The sequence below is a fragment of the Scyliorhinus torazame genome, chromosome 6, assembly GCF_047496885.1.
Source record: "Scyliorhinus torazame isolate Kashiwa2021f chromosome 6, sScyTor2.1, whole genome shotgun sequence".
NCBI lineage: Eukaryota > Metazoa > Chordata > Chondrichthyes > Carcharhiniformes > Scyliorhinidae > Scyliorhinus > Scyliorhinus torazame.
Window position 1 is genome coordinate 277308209 of NC_092712.1, and position 15945 is coordinate 277324153.

The window sequence follows — 15945 nt, forward strand, 5'->3', positions numbered from 1 at the left end:
TATTGTTTGATCCTTTAAGACTGTGTTACTTGAAAAGTATATGAATTGGATTTATTTAATCATGGTAAACCAATGATGTTGTGCCGATTATTATCAATGGGATCCTCAGAGAAGCAGCGACTGGAAATTATTAATTTAAAGTCGCTGTCCTAGACACAGGAGGTTATTTGCATATCCATTCCCATTTTATTGCCTGTGTCCATGCGGCATCTAATAGTCTGTGACTTTAATTACAGACCTGGTGCTGACCCGGCAGTACCTGATTTTATTGCCGTGTTGCCAATCCAGTTTTCAGCATCATGGAGACCTCCCCTTTCTGCGATTAGATTTGAAATGTTTTGAGAGTGTCACTGATGGCCTATCAAAACATTTGATATAACTCTTTTTATTTTATTTTTTAAATTTAGATTACCCAATTCATTTTTTCCAATTAAGGGGCAATTTAGCATGGCCAATCCACCTAACCTGCACATCTTTGGGTTGTGGGGTGAAACCCACGCAGACACGGGGAGAATGTGCAAACTCCACACGAACAGTGACCCTGAGCCGGGATCGAACCTGGGACCTCGGCGAGGTGAGGCAGCAGTGCTAACCACTTGCGCCGCCGTGCTGCCCACATTTGATATAACTCTGAGTAAGTTCCTAAAGTGTCCAGTAGACCCAGTAGACGAGGGCTGGATTCTCCGTTTCAGCGGCTAAGTGCCAGCTTGAACGGAGAATTCACCGGCGTTTAACAACAAAACAAAGTGGCGCCAAACCCTCACCGATTCCGGGAGCAGTGAGGGGCGAGCAGCGGTGCCAGGTGAAACTCCTGGCTCCAATGCTGAAAACAGCCAAAGAATGGATGGGTCCTTGGCCGTGCGTATGCATAGCGATGACCCGCAGCGGTTGCGCCGTACAACATGGCGCCGGCCATGCGTGACCCGACCAGCCATCTGCGACCACATAGGCCACCCCCTGGTCACCCCCCACCAGTCCCCCTGGCTCTTGCAGAAGCCCCCCTGCCAGCGGCATGGATCCTGGCCGAGTGTGGCGGTGCTGGATACTGTCCGCTGCCGCCAGGCTGGGTTTCCGACCAAGTGTGGCGGTGCTGAGACCACACGTGGCCCGCGCGGTCGGGAACCCAGCCCATCGGGGGTAGAGCATCGCAGGAGGGCCTGCCGGTGATGCGCCAACGGCGTTGCAATCACAGGCGGCCCATGACGCAGTTACACCATTTCAGAGGGGGCGGAGCATGGCTGACTGGTCCCGATTTGGCCAAAGTAGAAGTTTTAGGATGATGTAATTTGGATGGGAAAACACATTTACAATATTACCCAATAGAATAGAAGGGATTAATAATAATAATCTTTATTAGTGTCACAAGTAAGCTTACATTAACACTGCAATGAGGTTACTGTGAAAATCCCCTCGTCACCACAGTCCGGCGCCTGTTCGGGTACACAGAGACAGAATTCAGAATGTCCAATCCACCTAACAAACACGTCTTTCGGGACTTGTGGCAGGAAACTGGAGCACCCGGACGAAGACACGGGGAGAACATGCAGACTCCACACAGACAGTCACCCAAGCCGAGAATCGAACCTGGGACCCTGGCGCTGTGAAGCAACTGTGCTAACGACTATGCTACTGTGCCACCCTACGAAGAACATGGAAAAACAGGTGCTTCATACATTTGCCGGCATTATTGGGGATCCAGGATGAGCAATATGAAAAATAAAATGCTTATGTACAGACTGGGACAGAGATAGGTCAGTGCGATATACAGACTGGGACAGACACAGGTCAGTGAGATATACAGACTGGGGCAGACACAGGTCAGTAAGATATACAGACTGGGACAGAGACAGGTCAGTGAGATATACAGACTGGGACAGAGACAGGTCAGTGAGATATAAATACTGGGACAGAGACAGGTCAGTGAGATATACAGACTGGGACAGAGACAGGTCAGTGAGCTATACAGACTGGGACAGAGACAGGTCAGTGAGATATACAGATTGGGACAGAGACAGGTCAGTGAGATATACAGATTGGGACAGAGACAGGTCAGTGAGATATACAGTTAGCACTGTGACTTCACAGCTCCAGGGTGCCAGACTAATTAAGACTCTATCATCAAATTAGTGATGGGACTATGTCGTCACAACAGTAAATCTACTCATCACCACCGTGTATGTGCTACACATCAAAGTCATCCCTAATATTCTCACTTCAGTCTAATCAATGGTTTGTGGGGAAGTAGGACTGGAGGAGGTTTGTATTGAGCAGAAATGCCAGCATGGATCTGTTGGGCCAAATGGCCTGTTTCTGTGCTGTACATTCTATGTAATTCTGTGTATAGTCTTCCTTGTCCATATTAATCGTACGATCACTGTAGAAATGCAATGATTACACAGTAATTTCTAGCCAACTAAAAATTATATAAAAATACATTATAAATTATGAAAGGGAAAGCCATAAATTTAAAACAAAGTGGACATTAAGAAAAATGAATCAACTTTATAAACAGAAACAATAAATTATTTGCACTGGGTTGAATAGATAAAGGATGCAATGTTATGTTGTGAAAATTTAGTTCTTAATTCATGTTTTAAAATATAATTTTTAGCTTCAGGAATATAACTTCTGCCCAGTCATTGGTGGAGGGGCCAGCATCAGGGGAGTTGGGGTTCCCTCCTGGGCCGGGGAGGGGGACCTTTGCGTCTGTGAGGCCTTCGAACCATCTTTAAATATTGTGGAGATGCTTCATAGGGCAACCACAGCTGTAGCCTGTCTGTCCTACCAAACCCTTCCAGTGCAGAACCCTGCTGTGGCATCTCTGATGATAGTCAATTTCACCCCCTTTGATTGTGAGCAGCCGCTGGCTTCACAGTTGAAGGTTATTTCAAAAGAGAGATTAGCCTTGTTAGCTGTCAGAGCACTTCACGTTCCTGAACGCTCAAGAGCCTCCTCAAAGGAACAGGTGCGCTGTCTGAGAAGTTGATTAGTGGATTGGATGTACAGTAACCTTTGATGCCTGAACAGCGTGCCTGGCGTCTGCACCATGGAAGCAGCTGCCAACAATCAAACTACAAAGAGCAGGGTTGCACCATTGAGGACCCTCTTGTGGCCAAAGAGTAAGTGACTGAATGAACAGAGGATAGCTGAGCACGGCCTCCCTAATGTTGCTGGCAGAGGTCTGGGGCCTAGGGGTTCCAGATCTGGCAGGGAGTTAGCGTGCAGAGTGCAGTTTGCCAGCACAACTGGCTCACTGAATGGCACTCTGAGAGAAGGCAGGACAGTCATGCTAAGGGTGGTGGAGGCTTGGGGGATTTGAGGGGCCCCGTGTGGAAGACCTAACTGATTGTTGGTCTCTCTCCTTCTCCAATTTCTAACAGATACAAAAATGATTGCTAGTGTCGATCCCGTGGAGGCTGCCCTCCTTGTACTTGTCGCAGCCTAAGCGGGCAGGCATTGAAAAAGACAGCAAGACCAACGCAGGCTGGAGGCAGCACCACACATGCAGGGGGCCACCCATCAATCTGAGCAGGGGGCCTGAAGGGGAGTCCAGTGATGTGCCAAGGTGTAAAGGAGTCTTTGCTCCTTCAATGAACTGACGGACAGCATATGCTGCAGTAGACTATGTCTCAACAGAGAGTGATTGTGCCATGTCCTCATGGACTTGACACCCCATGGAGGAGGAGGACACCCACTCTCAGTGGCCATGAAGGTCACTGCAGCCCTAAACCTCTGTGCCACCGGTTCATTACCGGGCTCGAGCGAGGACCTGTGTGGCATCTCACTGTCATCAGCCCACAGATGTATCCGGGACGTGACGGATGCTTTGTATGTCCAGGCATCCAACTATATACCTTTGTCGTGGATGAGGCCCACCAAGATGCCGGGCTGCAGGATTCGCTGCCATCGCCAGGATGCCCCAGGTCCAGGACATATCGATGGCAGGCATGCCACCCTGCGGTACCGGGGCATCAGAGAGTGCCTATATTAACAGGGAGGGATTCCACTCCCTGAACATACAAGATATAGGAAGTTATTTTTAGATGATGCACGTGTGGACCGACACCCTTGGACAGACATAATAAAGACACTTAACTTCGTATAACTACTCGCGAGGAAGGTGTTTGGGGCTATTCCCGACTTGGACACGCATGAGATGATTGTGGGGGGGGGGACTGGAACTTGGTGCAGGAGCCAAGGTTGGACAGATCACGGCCGCGCTCGCTGGTCCCATCAGGGGGGGCGAAGGCGCTGGCTGGGCTAATGGTGGAAATGGGAGGGGTGGACCCTTGGAGGTTCCTGCACCCAAGGGAACGGGAGTATTCATTTTTCTCAGCAGTCCATAAGGTATACTCGCGGATCGACTTTATTGTGGAAGGCTTTGCTGGCTGGAGTCAAGGGGTCGGAATACTCTGCAATTGCAGTGTCAGATCACGCTCCACATTGGGTGGATATGGTGCTGGAGAAGGGGACAGCGCAGAGACCGGGGTGGAAACTGGATGTGGGGCTTTTGGAGAACCAAGTGTTCTGTGAGAAAATTGAAAAGGTCATTAAGGAATATGTAGGTTTCAATTGTACGGGTGAGGTGTCGAAGGCAGTCGTCTGGGAGGCCCTAAAGGCGGTGGTGAGAGGTGAGGTAATTTTGTTTAAGGCCAGGGTGGATAAAGAGGAGAGGTTGGAGCGGCAGAGGGTAATAGATGAGATGTTGGAGGTAGATAGGAGGTATGCAGAGGATGGGGACCCGGCGAAGCTGGAAAAGAGGAAGGAACTACATGCGAGCTTCGACCGACTGTCCACCAGGAAGGCGGCGCGCCACCTGAGACGAGCAAGGGGTGCAGTTTATGAACATGGAGGGAGGCAGCGGCAAGGGAAATTCTTCAGGTGAAGGATAGGGCAGGGAAGTTGGTGGTGGCCCCAGTGCTGATTAACAAGGTTTTTGAGGAGTTTTATGAGAGGTTGTACAAGTCAGAGCCCCTCGGGGGAGACCGTGAGATGCAGGAATTTCTAGATGGGTTGGAGTACCCGAGGCTAGGGGAGGGGGACAGGGCTACATTAGAAGGAGCAATAGTGGAGCAGGAGATAAAGGGTGCGATTGGGAGGATGCAGTCGGGCAAGGTGGCAGGGCTGGATGTGTTTCCGGTGGAATATTATAAAAAATTTAAGGATAGGTTGGCACCCCTGATGGTGGGGATGTTTGAGAAGGTGATAGGGAAGGGGGTGTTGCCGCAAACCTTGGGGCAGGCATCGATTTCCCTGTTACTAAAAAAAGATAAGGATCCGACGGAGTGTGGGTCGTATCGGCCCATATCACCTCTGAATGTGGATGTAAAAGTGTTGGCGAAGGTACTGGCGGGTAGGCTGGAGGAGTGCCTTCCAAAGGTGATAGGGGAGGATCAGACGGGGTTCGTGAAAGGGAGGCAGCTCTTTTCGAACATTCGGAGGGTTTTGAACGTTGTCATGGCACCGGCGGAAAGGAAACAGAGGTAGTTGTGGCATTGGACGCCGAGAAGGCGTTTGATCGGGTAGAATGGGGGTACCTGATGGCAGTGCTGGAGCTGTTTGGGACTGGACCAAGGTTTATGAACTGGGTAAAGCTATTATATAAGGAACCGAAGGCGAGTGTCCGCACAAATAATATCAGCTCAAGATACTTTTCTCGCCACCGTGGGACGAGACAGGGGTGTCCTATGTCCCCCCTGCTGTTTGCACTTGCAATTGAGCCGTTGGCCATTGCATTGAGAAGTTCGGGAACATGGAAAGGAATAGTGCGGGGGGGATAGAGCATAGGGTGTCCTTATATGCCGACGACTTGCTGCTGTATGTGTCGGAGCCGAGTGCGTCGATAGGAGGAATATTGGAGCTACTGCGGGTATTTGGGTCTTTCTCGGGGTACAAGTTGAACCTGGACAAGAGTGAGTACTTTGTGGTGTCTCGGCAGGGGGGGGGGGGCTGCCATTCCGTAGAACAGGGACTCATTTTAGGTATCTGGGGGTGCAGGTTGCCCGGGAGTGGGGGAGGCTTTGCAGGTACAACATCACTAGTTTGGTGGGGAGAGTGAAAGCCGATCTGGCAAGGTGGGATGGCCTTCCTCTGTCACTGGCGGTTCGGGTACAGGCGGTTAAAATGAATGTGTTGCCGCGATTCCTGTTTATTTTTCAATGCCTACCGATTTTCCTGTCAAAGTCTTTTTTCAGGGAGATTGAGGGCAGGATTACCTCATTCATATGGAGAGGGAAGGTGGCCAGAGTGAGAAAGGGCTGCTACAGAGGGGAAGGCAGGCAGGGGGTTTTGGTCTCCCGAACCTGTTGTACTACTACTGGGCGGCGAACATGGAGAAAGTGCGGAGCTGGGTCAGAGGGGTGGATTCTCAGTGGGTCAGAATGGAGGAGAGTTTATGCAGGGGGTCGGAGCTGAAGGCACTTGCAACAGCGCCGTTCCCCATAGCTCCGGGGAAATATTCAGGGAGTCCGGTAATAATAGCTTCATTGAATATCTGGAGGCAGTTTCGCCAACACTTCGGGTTGGGTTTAAGGTCAAGGGAAATGCCGATTTGGGGGAACTACAGATTTGAGCCAGGGAGATGGGATGGACGTTTTCGGAAATGGGAAGAGAAGGGGATTAAGACGCTAAAAGATTTGTTTCTTCGGGGTCGGTTTGCAGGATTGAGGGAGCTGGAAGCGAAGTATGGGCGAGAACAGGGAGAAGTGTTTAGGTACATGCAGGTTCGGGATTTTGCCAGGAAGGAGATACAGAGCTTCCCAGAGGAACCGGCCTCCACATTGCTGGAGGAGGTGTTGACGACAAGGGGACTGGAGAAGGGGGCAGTGTCAGCGGTGTACGGAGCTATTCTGGAAGAGGATAAGGCACCACTGGAAGGGATCAAAGCAAAGTGGGAGGAAGAGCTGGGAGAGGTTATAGAGGAGGGGGTCTGGTGTGAGGTGCTCCGGAGAGTGAATGCCTCCACCGCATGCGCGAGGTTGGGGCTGATACAGCTGAAGGTGGTTTATAGAGCGCACCTCACGAGGGTGAGAATGAGCCGATTTTTTGAAGGAGTAGAGGATGTGTGTGAGCGTTGCGGGGGGACGGGACGGGGGGGACGCGAATCACGTTCATATGTTTTGGTCCTGCCCAAAGCTAGGAGAGTGCTGGAAGGAGGTGTTTAGGGTAATTTCCAAGGTGGTGCGTGTGAAACTGGACCTGGGTCCCCAGGAGGCCATATTCGGGGTGTCAGACCAGCCAGGGTTGGAAACGGGAGCGGAGGCAGATATCATAGCCTTCGCCTCGTTGACCGCCCAAAGGCGGATCATGCTGGGATGGAGAGCAGCCTCTCCACCCAGTGCCCTGGCGTGGCGGGGGGACCTGTTGGAATACTTGACCCTTGAGAAGGTGAAGTTCGAACTGAGGGGAAGCTCGGAGGGGTTCTACAAGTCATGGGCACTATTTATTATGCACTTTCAAGAACTGGATAACATCGAACATTAGTTGGGGGGGGGTGGGTGGGAGGGAGGGGGGGCTGTGTAGATTAAGGGTGACTACGGGTAATCCCTGATTCCTTTTTGTCATTTGTTTATGTAAACATGCGGGCTGATGTTTGGGGGTTGGTGGGCGGATGGGATCGTTGTTATTATGGAGATTGACATATCTTGATGGGTGTAAATGTGGGAGAAAATGTGAAAAAGGAGAATAAAAATATATTTTTAAAAAAAAACTTAGTATAACTCTACTTTATTCAGAAGAATTAACTTAATCGTGATTTATGGGGATATAGTACAGAGAAGCCTCAGACTCACTACTAAGATCTAGGTAATACCCGCACTAGTGAAGCAGGCTGGCCATGCTATGATCACTCAGTGTGGTATCTTCTTCTCTGAGCTCCATGCTCAGTGGGTTTGTTGCTGATGATGGGCGAAATTCTCCCCCAACGGCGCGATGTCCGCCGACTGGCGCCAAAGACGGCGCCAATCAGACGGGCATCGCGCCGGCCCAAAGGTGCGGAATGCTCCGCATCTTTGGGGGCCGAGCCCCAACATTGAGGGGCTTGGCCGACGGCGGAGGGATTTCCGCCCCGCCAGCTGGCGGAAATGGCGTTTGTTTCCCCGCCAGCTGGCGCGGAAATGCGGCGCATGCGCGGGAGCGTCAGCGGCCACTGACAGTTTCCCGGCGCATGCGCGGGAGCGTCAGCGGCCGCTGAAAATTTCCCGCGCATGCGCAGTGGGGAGAGTCTCTTCCGCCTCCGCCCTGGTGGAGGCCGTAGCGGAGGCGGAAGGGAAAGAGTGCCCCCACGGCACAGGCCCGCCCGCGGATCGGTGGGCCCCGATCGCGGGCCAGGCCACTGTGGGGGCACACCCCGGGGTCAGATCGCCCCGCGCCCCCCCCCCCCAGGACCCCGGAGCCCGCCCACGCCGCCTGGTCCCGCCGGTAAATACCAGGTTTGATTTACGTCGGCGGGACAGGCAATTCCTGGGCGGGACTTCGGCCCATCCGGGCCGGAGAATCCAGCGGGGGGTCCCGCCAACCGGCGCGGCCCGATTCCCGCCTCCGCCCAATCTCCGGTACCGGAGACCTCGGCAGGTGCGGGGGCGGGATTCACGGCGGCCAACAGCCATTCTCCGACCCGGCGGGGGGTCGGAGAATGACGCCCCCTGTCTTTTACCCAAATTCTGCTAGTTCTGAGACATTCACACTCACCTGGCCTGAGTGCTATTGTCTCATCAAGACTTATTAATAGAAATAAAGAGGTTACTCCTGTTTAACCATGGTGATTGAATAAAGATCCATTATTCTCTGAAACACTCAGTCTAACCAGCTATCAACCAATTATGGGGCGGGATTCTACGACCCTCCTGCCGGGTCGGAGAATCGCCATGGGGCGGCGTGAATCCCGCCCCCGCCTGCTGCCGAATTCCCTGGCGCCGGGGATTTGGCGGGGGCGGGAATCGCGCTGCGCAGGTCGGCGGCCACTGGCAGCGCCCCCCTCGGCGATTCTCCGGCCCTCGATGGGCCGTGTGGCCGCCCGTTTACGGCCGGTCCCGCCGGCGTAAATTACAACAGGTACTTACCAGCAAGACCTGGCTCCGCGGAGGTGCCCCCACAGTGGCCTGGCTGGAATCAGAGCCCTTCGATCCGTGGGCGGGCCTGTGCCGTGGGGGCACTCTATTCCTCCGCGCCGGGCGCTGTAACAGTCCGCGATGGCCGATGCGGAGATGAACCCCCCTGCGCATTCACTGGGATGACGGCAGCACACGCTGGCACTCCCGTGCATGCGCCAACTTGCACAGGCCGGCAGAGGCCCTTCGGCGCCGGTTGGCTTGGCGCCAAGCCCTTGCCGTGCCGGTTGGCTTGGCGCCAAGCCCTTACGGCGCCGGTTGGCTTGGCGCCAAGTCCTTGCCGCGCCATCCAGCACGGCGCAAACCACTCCGGCGCCGCCCTAGGCCCTGAAGGTACGGAGAATCCCGCACCTTTGGGGCGGCCTGGCGGCGGAGTGGTTCACGGCACTCCATCGTGCCGGAGTTTCCCGCCCCGCCGGTTCGCAGACAATCCCGCCATTGGAGTCTGATGGCCTCTTTGTTTATCGTTCTTCCTGTTGCAATGTTGACCTCTTCTGTCTCGAAGTTAGTTACATATTCAGAGCATGGTCTTTTGTGTTAACGCGATAAATACTGTAACTGGGTGATCATAAAGTTCCGTTTAGTGATAATGAGTTCCTGTGCTGACTTGAGTGGTCTGGCAGACAGCCAATGTTGATTCCAGCCATGGCCCTATTTGGTAGTTCCTGCTTTCAGCCTATATGTCTTTTTCCCTCTGTCAACCTGTCCCCAGTACCACATTCCCCACTTTGGTCCCATAAATGTAAATACATAGGATCACTTGTCTGGGCAACCCAATTTCCCAGAGTGAGTCCGAGATCCATGCTTTTGTTACAATATTCAAAGCTTATTCAATTACATATTTAGATTCAAAGCATATTCAATTACATATATAGTTACAGTTATTCAAGCTTGTTCAATTATAGATTCACAGATTCAATAATTGATCTCTATGCCTCATTACCAACTCCACATCTAATCCAAATGCTTTTTTAATCTTTTAAACATGATTATTGTAAAGCTTGATATATAGTAATAAGAACAATAGCAATAACAACAACATGCAATATGATCCATAGCGAAGGGTTTATTTCCATATTGAATTCCTAATCCCAAATATCGTCCCGCCAAGTGGTTTCCTTTATCTGCTTGCTGTTATTATTAAACTCCTTAGTTTCTTGTTTTACCTTAACGTTGGTTTTCTGTACCCTTTTTAAGTTCTTCTACAATTTCCTCAATTATTCAGGCAACAAATTTTATTTCTGTAAAATAGCTCTCTTCGTAGTTTTGCAGTTTCCCTTGAATCTTTTCAGTAATGTTTTACTCGACTTCTAATCTTTTATGTTTGCCTATTAACTCTACTATTCTGATTTAAGTTGCTACTCCGGGTGGGAAACAAAATGATGCTATTCCAATGGGACACCTTAACTGCACATAATAGTAGGACCTTAACCCGGTGGTAACACAATATGTGCCATTTCTCATAAACCCTTCTCATTAACATAATTTGTTTGTTTAATCTCTTTGTTACAGCTATCATTGTAAACATGTTCTCCCCATCTCTGCGTGAGTTTCCTCCGGGTTCTCCAGTTTCCTCCCACAAGTCCGAAAAGACGTGTTGTTAGGTAATTTGGACATTCTGGGCGGGATTCTCTGAGCCCTGCGCCAGGCCGGAGAATCGCCGCAACCGCGCCTTGCTGCCCCAACGCCGGCACAACGATTCTCCGAGGAGCGGAGAATCATTGCGCCGGCGCGTTTGGCGCGGCGCCGGTTATAGGCCGCTGTCCACGGCCGGGCCGCCGATTCTCTGGCCTTGATGGGCCGAGCGGCCGCGCGGAAACGGCAGAATCCCGCCCTCTGAATTCTCCCTCTGCGTACCCGAACAGGAATGTGGCGACGAGGGGATTTTCACAGTAACTTCATTTCAGTGTTAATGTAAGCTACTTGCGACAATAATAAAAATTATTATTATTATTATTATTAACCCTAAATTCTCAATAGTCATAGCTCAAACCTCTCCACTAGCATATACAAGCTGCGTCCCCTGAAGGTTTAAATAACTCAGTACAGGTAAAAAGTAACTTCTACAATTCAAATTGTAGAGGAAACTCCTCCATTATCACATCATTGATCTTGACCAACTGCTGGTGGCGGCCAGAAGTGAATGGAATGAGTGGTTGCACATTTGGCAGCTCCCACTCGAGGCGGATCCTTTGGCCCTTTTCCCCATTTGCTGGGCGGATGTTTTGGTGTAAAGAGGTGTAGAGAAGCTAAACTTCACTGGTGGATGGATCCACGGACCTGAAGTGAGTCGAGAAGAAGGGAACTGTTAGAGCAAAAAAATCTGTGCGCCACATAGAACATACAGTGCAGGAGGAGGCCATTCGGCCCATCGAGTCTGCACCGACCCACTTAAGCCCTCACTTCCACCCTATCCCGGTAACCCAATAACCCCTCATAACCTTTTTGGACACGAAGGGCAATTTATCATGGCCAATCCACCTAATCTGCACATCTTTGGACAATGGGAGGAAACCGGAGCACCTGGAGGAAACCCACGCAGACACGGGGAGAACGTGCACACTCTGCACAGGCAGTGACCCAGCGGGAGGGAAAGGGTCAGCCCTGCCCAATGGAGCAGCTGGTGGACTTCTGAAATGAGATGTTCAGCCAGCAGAGGAGGGAAGCCCAGGATGACCTGGCGCAGGTGGTGGGATCGATCAGGTGGAGCAGAGGCTGGAGCCCCAGGGCAGGCAATCCAGAAAGTGGAGGAGATGGTGGAGCAACACAAAGAGCAACGTACCTCATTGGCGGCTGAGATCGGAATGATGTGTGAGACCCAAAAGCGGCTAAAGGAAAAGGTGGAGAAGCTGGGTAATCACTCCTAGAGACAAAACCTAAGAATCGTGGGGATGCCTGAAGACATTGAGGGAGTGGACGCTGGTTTGTATGTAGCCAAGATGCTGGAGAAACTGATGGGGGAGGGGGCATTCGACCGGCCCCTGGAGGTCGACTGGGCGCACAGAACGGCGATGAAGCCGCAGGAGAACGAGCCGTCGAGGGAGATGGTGGTGCGGCTCCACAGATTCCTCGATAAGGAGAAGATATTGAGGTGGGAAAGGCAAATGAGGGGGGGACCTGGGAAGGCAATGAGTTCCGGGTGTACCAGGACCTGGGCGGGGACATGGAAAAGAGGAGAGCCAGGTTGAATCGGGTCAAGCTGCCCTCTTTAAGAAGGGGGTGAAGTTTGGGATGTTGTACCTGGCTCATCTCTGGGTGGCTCATAATGGCCGAGAACATTATTTTAGGACAGCAGAGGAGACGGTGGAGTTTTTAAAGGAACAATGGACTGACAGGAAAAGGTGGACATTGAACTGTGGAGGAGGAGGGAGGAGATATTTGTCTTTTCTGCCTTTTTATTGCTTGTTGTTTGTTGGTTGTTGGAGAACTTCTCTCCTTTGAGATATTTTGTTGGGTTTTGTGGCGGGATGTTTGGAGACCTTTGAGGGTGAGTGTGCACCTTTTTTCTTATTCCAGTGTTGTTTGTGTTATAGAGGTATGCAAGCGGGGAGGGGGGGGAATCGGGGGGGAATCGGGGTGGGGGGGGGGAATAGGTGGCTCAGGCGCCTTGGGCAGGGGCTGCAAGGTTAGCTGGGCGGGCTAATTAACGGGTGTGTAGTGTGGGGGGTAGGGGGGATGGCCAGGTGGTTAGTGAAGTAGAGGGGGATGGGACTGTTGTTTTGTTCAGGGGAGGAGTGGAGGCCACTGACAAAGGTGTGGTTGCTGTGGCGCATCAAGAAAGGTAGTGGTGACTGTGGGCATCCAAGGGTGGGCCTGGAGGGTCGCGTGACACGGGCCAGGGCTGGCCAAGAAAGGATATGGTTAATCGGTAGGGGAGGGGGCGGGGTAACCCCTGACCAGGTTGGTCATATGGATCGTGAAAGGGCTGAATGGGCCAGTCAAACGGTATGTTCCCGTACTTGAGGAGCTTAAAGTCGGACGTGGCCTTTTTGAAAGAAACACACTTGAAGATTGGAGATCAGAATAGGCTAGGGAAAGGGTGGGTAGGACAAGTCTTTCACTTGGGATTAGATATGAAGACGTGGAGGGGAGGGCGGCGGTGCTGATAAACGGGTGGAATTTGATATCGGGAATATTGTGGCAGATTTAGGAGGGAGGCTCATGACGGTGAGTGGGAAGCTGGAGGAGATGCTGGGATAATGTTGAGTTTATGAGGTGGGTGCTGGGAAGATCTCAGACCTGGACTCACACCGGTTGATTGTGGGACGGGACTTTAACATGGTAATTGAACCAGGTTTGGACCGATTGAGCCCAAGGTCAGGGAGCGTGTCGACGGTGGCGAGGGAGCCGAAGGGGTTCTTGGAGCACATGGGGGTGGGGGAGGAGGGGGGGGTAGTTTATCTGTGGAGGTTTTCGAGGCCGAGGGCAAAGGAGCTCTCGTACTTCTCCCATTTGCTCAGGGTGTACTCTCAGATTGATTTTTTTGTGGTTGATAAGACGCTGGTAGTGGGGGCCATTGACTCGGGGTATTCAGTGATCGTGGTTTCAGACCAATTGCCGCACTTGGTGGACTTGCAAGTGGACTGGGGTGGGGGGGGGGGTGCTGCCCTGCACCCGCAGTGGAGGCTGGATATAGGATTGTTAACGTTAACGGATAAGGGGTGTGCAAGTGGGTGAGGGTCGCCATTCGGAGGTACGTGGAACTGAACGATACAGATACCGTCTCGGCCGCCATGCTATGGGAGTGGTTAGGGGGAAGTTCATATCGATCCGGGCGCATATGGAAAAGGTGGAACGAGCAGAGATGACAAGGTTGGTGGACGAGACTCTGTGGTTGGACACGAGGTATTCGGAGGTGGGATTGTTGAAGGAGAGGTAGAAGCTCCAGGTGGAGTTCGGGCTGGTTTCGAAGGGGAAGGCAGTGAGGCAGTTGCAGAAGGCCAGAGAGGCAGTATATGAGTGTGGCGCACAAAGACTCCGAGAGACGAATAGAGTGAAGTCGATGAGGCTTTATTAAGCGTGTCTGTTCCCCCGCAGCTCGATAGTAGACTGGCCGGCGGGGGAGGACTCCGGCTTCTTATACTCCGCCTTCAGGGCGGAGCTAGAGGTCAACGGCCAACCAGGACCCGGGATCGGTCAGCCAATGACATTAGGGCTTCCAGTCCCACATGACCCCTAATACATACTACCACATTCACCCCTTGTCAAAATTGAACCCGGCGGGGTGATGCTTCGCATGGTGGTAAGGGTTTACAGGGCTGGTCCTGGGAGGAAAAACATTCATATGGTAATACAGTATGTACAGTTTTGTCTTGTTTCAACTATTTACAGAAGGTAACGGGAGAAAAGCAAAATGTTCTTGTGAAAAGTCCATATATTGATTTAGATCGACGCCACGAGTCGGTCAGGCGGTCTGGTCGTCCGTGTCGATCGCCTCGGCCCCGGTGGTGGTGGTGGTGCTTGTTCCGGTGTTGTCGTCTCCGGGAGCCTTACGGTTTCAGCTTGGGCTTTATTCTTGGTCGGGCCTGAGGGGAGGGGAACCGATCCTCCTGGGAAGGGGGCGGTCGCGGGGTGCGGCGGTGGCAGGAAGGGGGGGGGTTGGGTGAATGGTGTCGGGGGGGTGTGTGTGTTGCCGGCGGGTGCCAGATCCCGCAGGGAGACCGTGTCCTGTCGGCCGTCGGGGTACTCCACGTAAGCGTACTGCGGGTTCGCGTGGAGGAGGTGAACCCTTTCGACCAACGGGTCCGCCTTGTGTGCCCGCGCATGCTTTCGGAGCAAGATGGGTCCTGGGGCTGCCAGCCAGGTCGGCAGCGACGTTCCAGAGGAGGACTTCCTAGGGAAGACAAGGAGACGCTCATGAGGCTTTTGATTAGTGCTCGTACACAATAGCGACCGGGTGGAGTGGAGAGCATCCCGGAGGACCTCCTGCCACCGTGAAACTGGGAGATCCCTGGACCGTAGGGCCAGTAGGACGGTCTTCCAGACCGTGCCGTTCTCCCTCTCTACTTGCCCGTTCCCCCGGGGGTTGTAGCTGGTCGTCCTGCTTGAGGCTATGCCCTTGCTGAGCAGGAACTGGTGCAGCTCGTCACTCATGAAAGAGGACCCCCTGTCGCTGTGGACGTATGCGGGGCAACCGAACAGTGTGAAGATGGTGTTCAGGGCTTTAATGACTGTGGCCGCGGTCATGTCAGAGCAGGGGATGGCGAATGGGAAGCGGGAGTACTCGTCCACCACATTAAGGAAGTATGTGTTGCGGTCGGTGGAGGGGAGGGGCCCTTTGAAATCCAGACTAAGGCGTTCAAAGGGGCGGGAAGCCTTAATCAGGTGCGCACCATCCGGCCTGAAAAAATGCGGTTTGCATTCTGCGCAGATGTGGCAGTCCCTTGTGACTGTACGGACCACCTCTAAAGAGTATGGGAGGTTGCGGGACTTGATAAAGTGGAAAAACCGAGTGACCCCCGGGTGGCAGAGGTCCTCGTGGAGGGTTTGGAGGCGGTTAATTTGTGCATTGGCACATGTGCCGCGGGATAGGGCATCGGACGGCTCGTTCAGCTTTCCGGGACGATACAAGATCTCGTAGTTGAAGGTGGAGAGCTCGATCCTCCACCTTAAGATCTTGTCGTTTTTGATTTTGCCCCGTAGTGCATTATCGAACATGAAGGCTACCGACAGTTGGTCGGTGAGGAGAGTGAATCTCCTGCCGGCCAGGTAATGCCTCCAATGTCGCACAGCTTCCACTATGGCTTGGGCTTCCTTTTCCACTGAGGAGTGGCGGATTTCTGAAGCGTGGAGGGTTCGGGAGAAAAAGGCCACGGGTCTGCCCGCTTGGTTAAGGGTG

The 15945-nt window shown here is 52.6% G+C and overlaps 1 long non-coding RNA gene across 1 annotated transcript in view; it reads right to left on the reverse strand.

The window, feature by feature from the left end:
- Positions 1-9179: 9179 nt before the first annotated feature.
- Positions 9180-15945, reverse strand: part of LOC140425452 (uncharacterized) — a 48039-nt gene continuing 41273 nt past the window's right edge. The window contains exon 4 of the long non-coding RNA XR_011947868.1: positions 9180-11387. This is a non-coding gene — a long non-coding RNA (uncharacterized lncRNA). The remainder of the gene's footprint in view (positions 11388-15945) is intronic.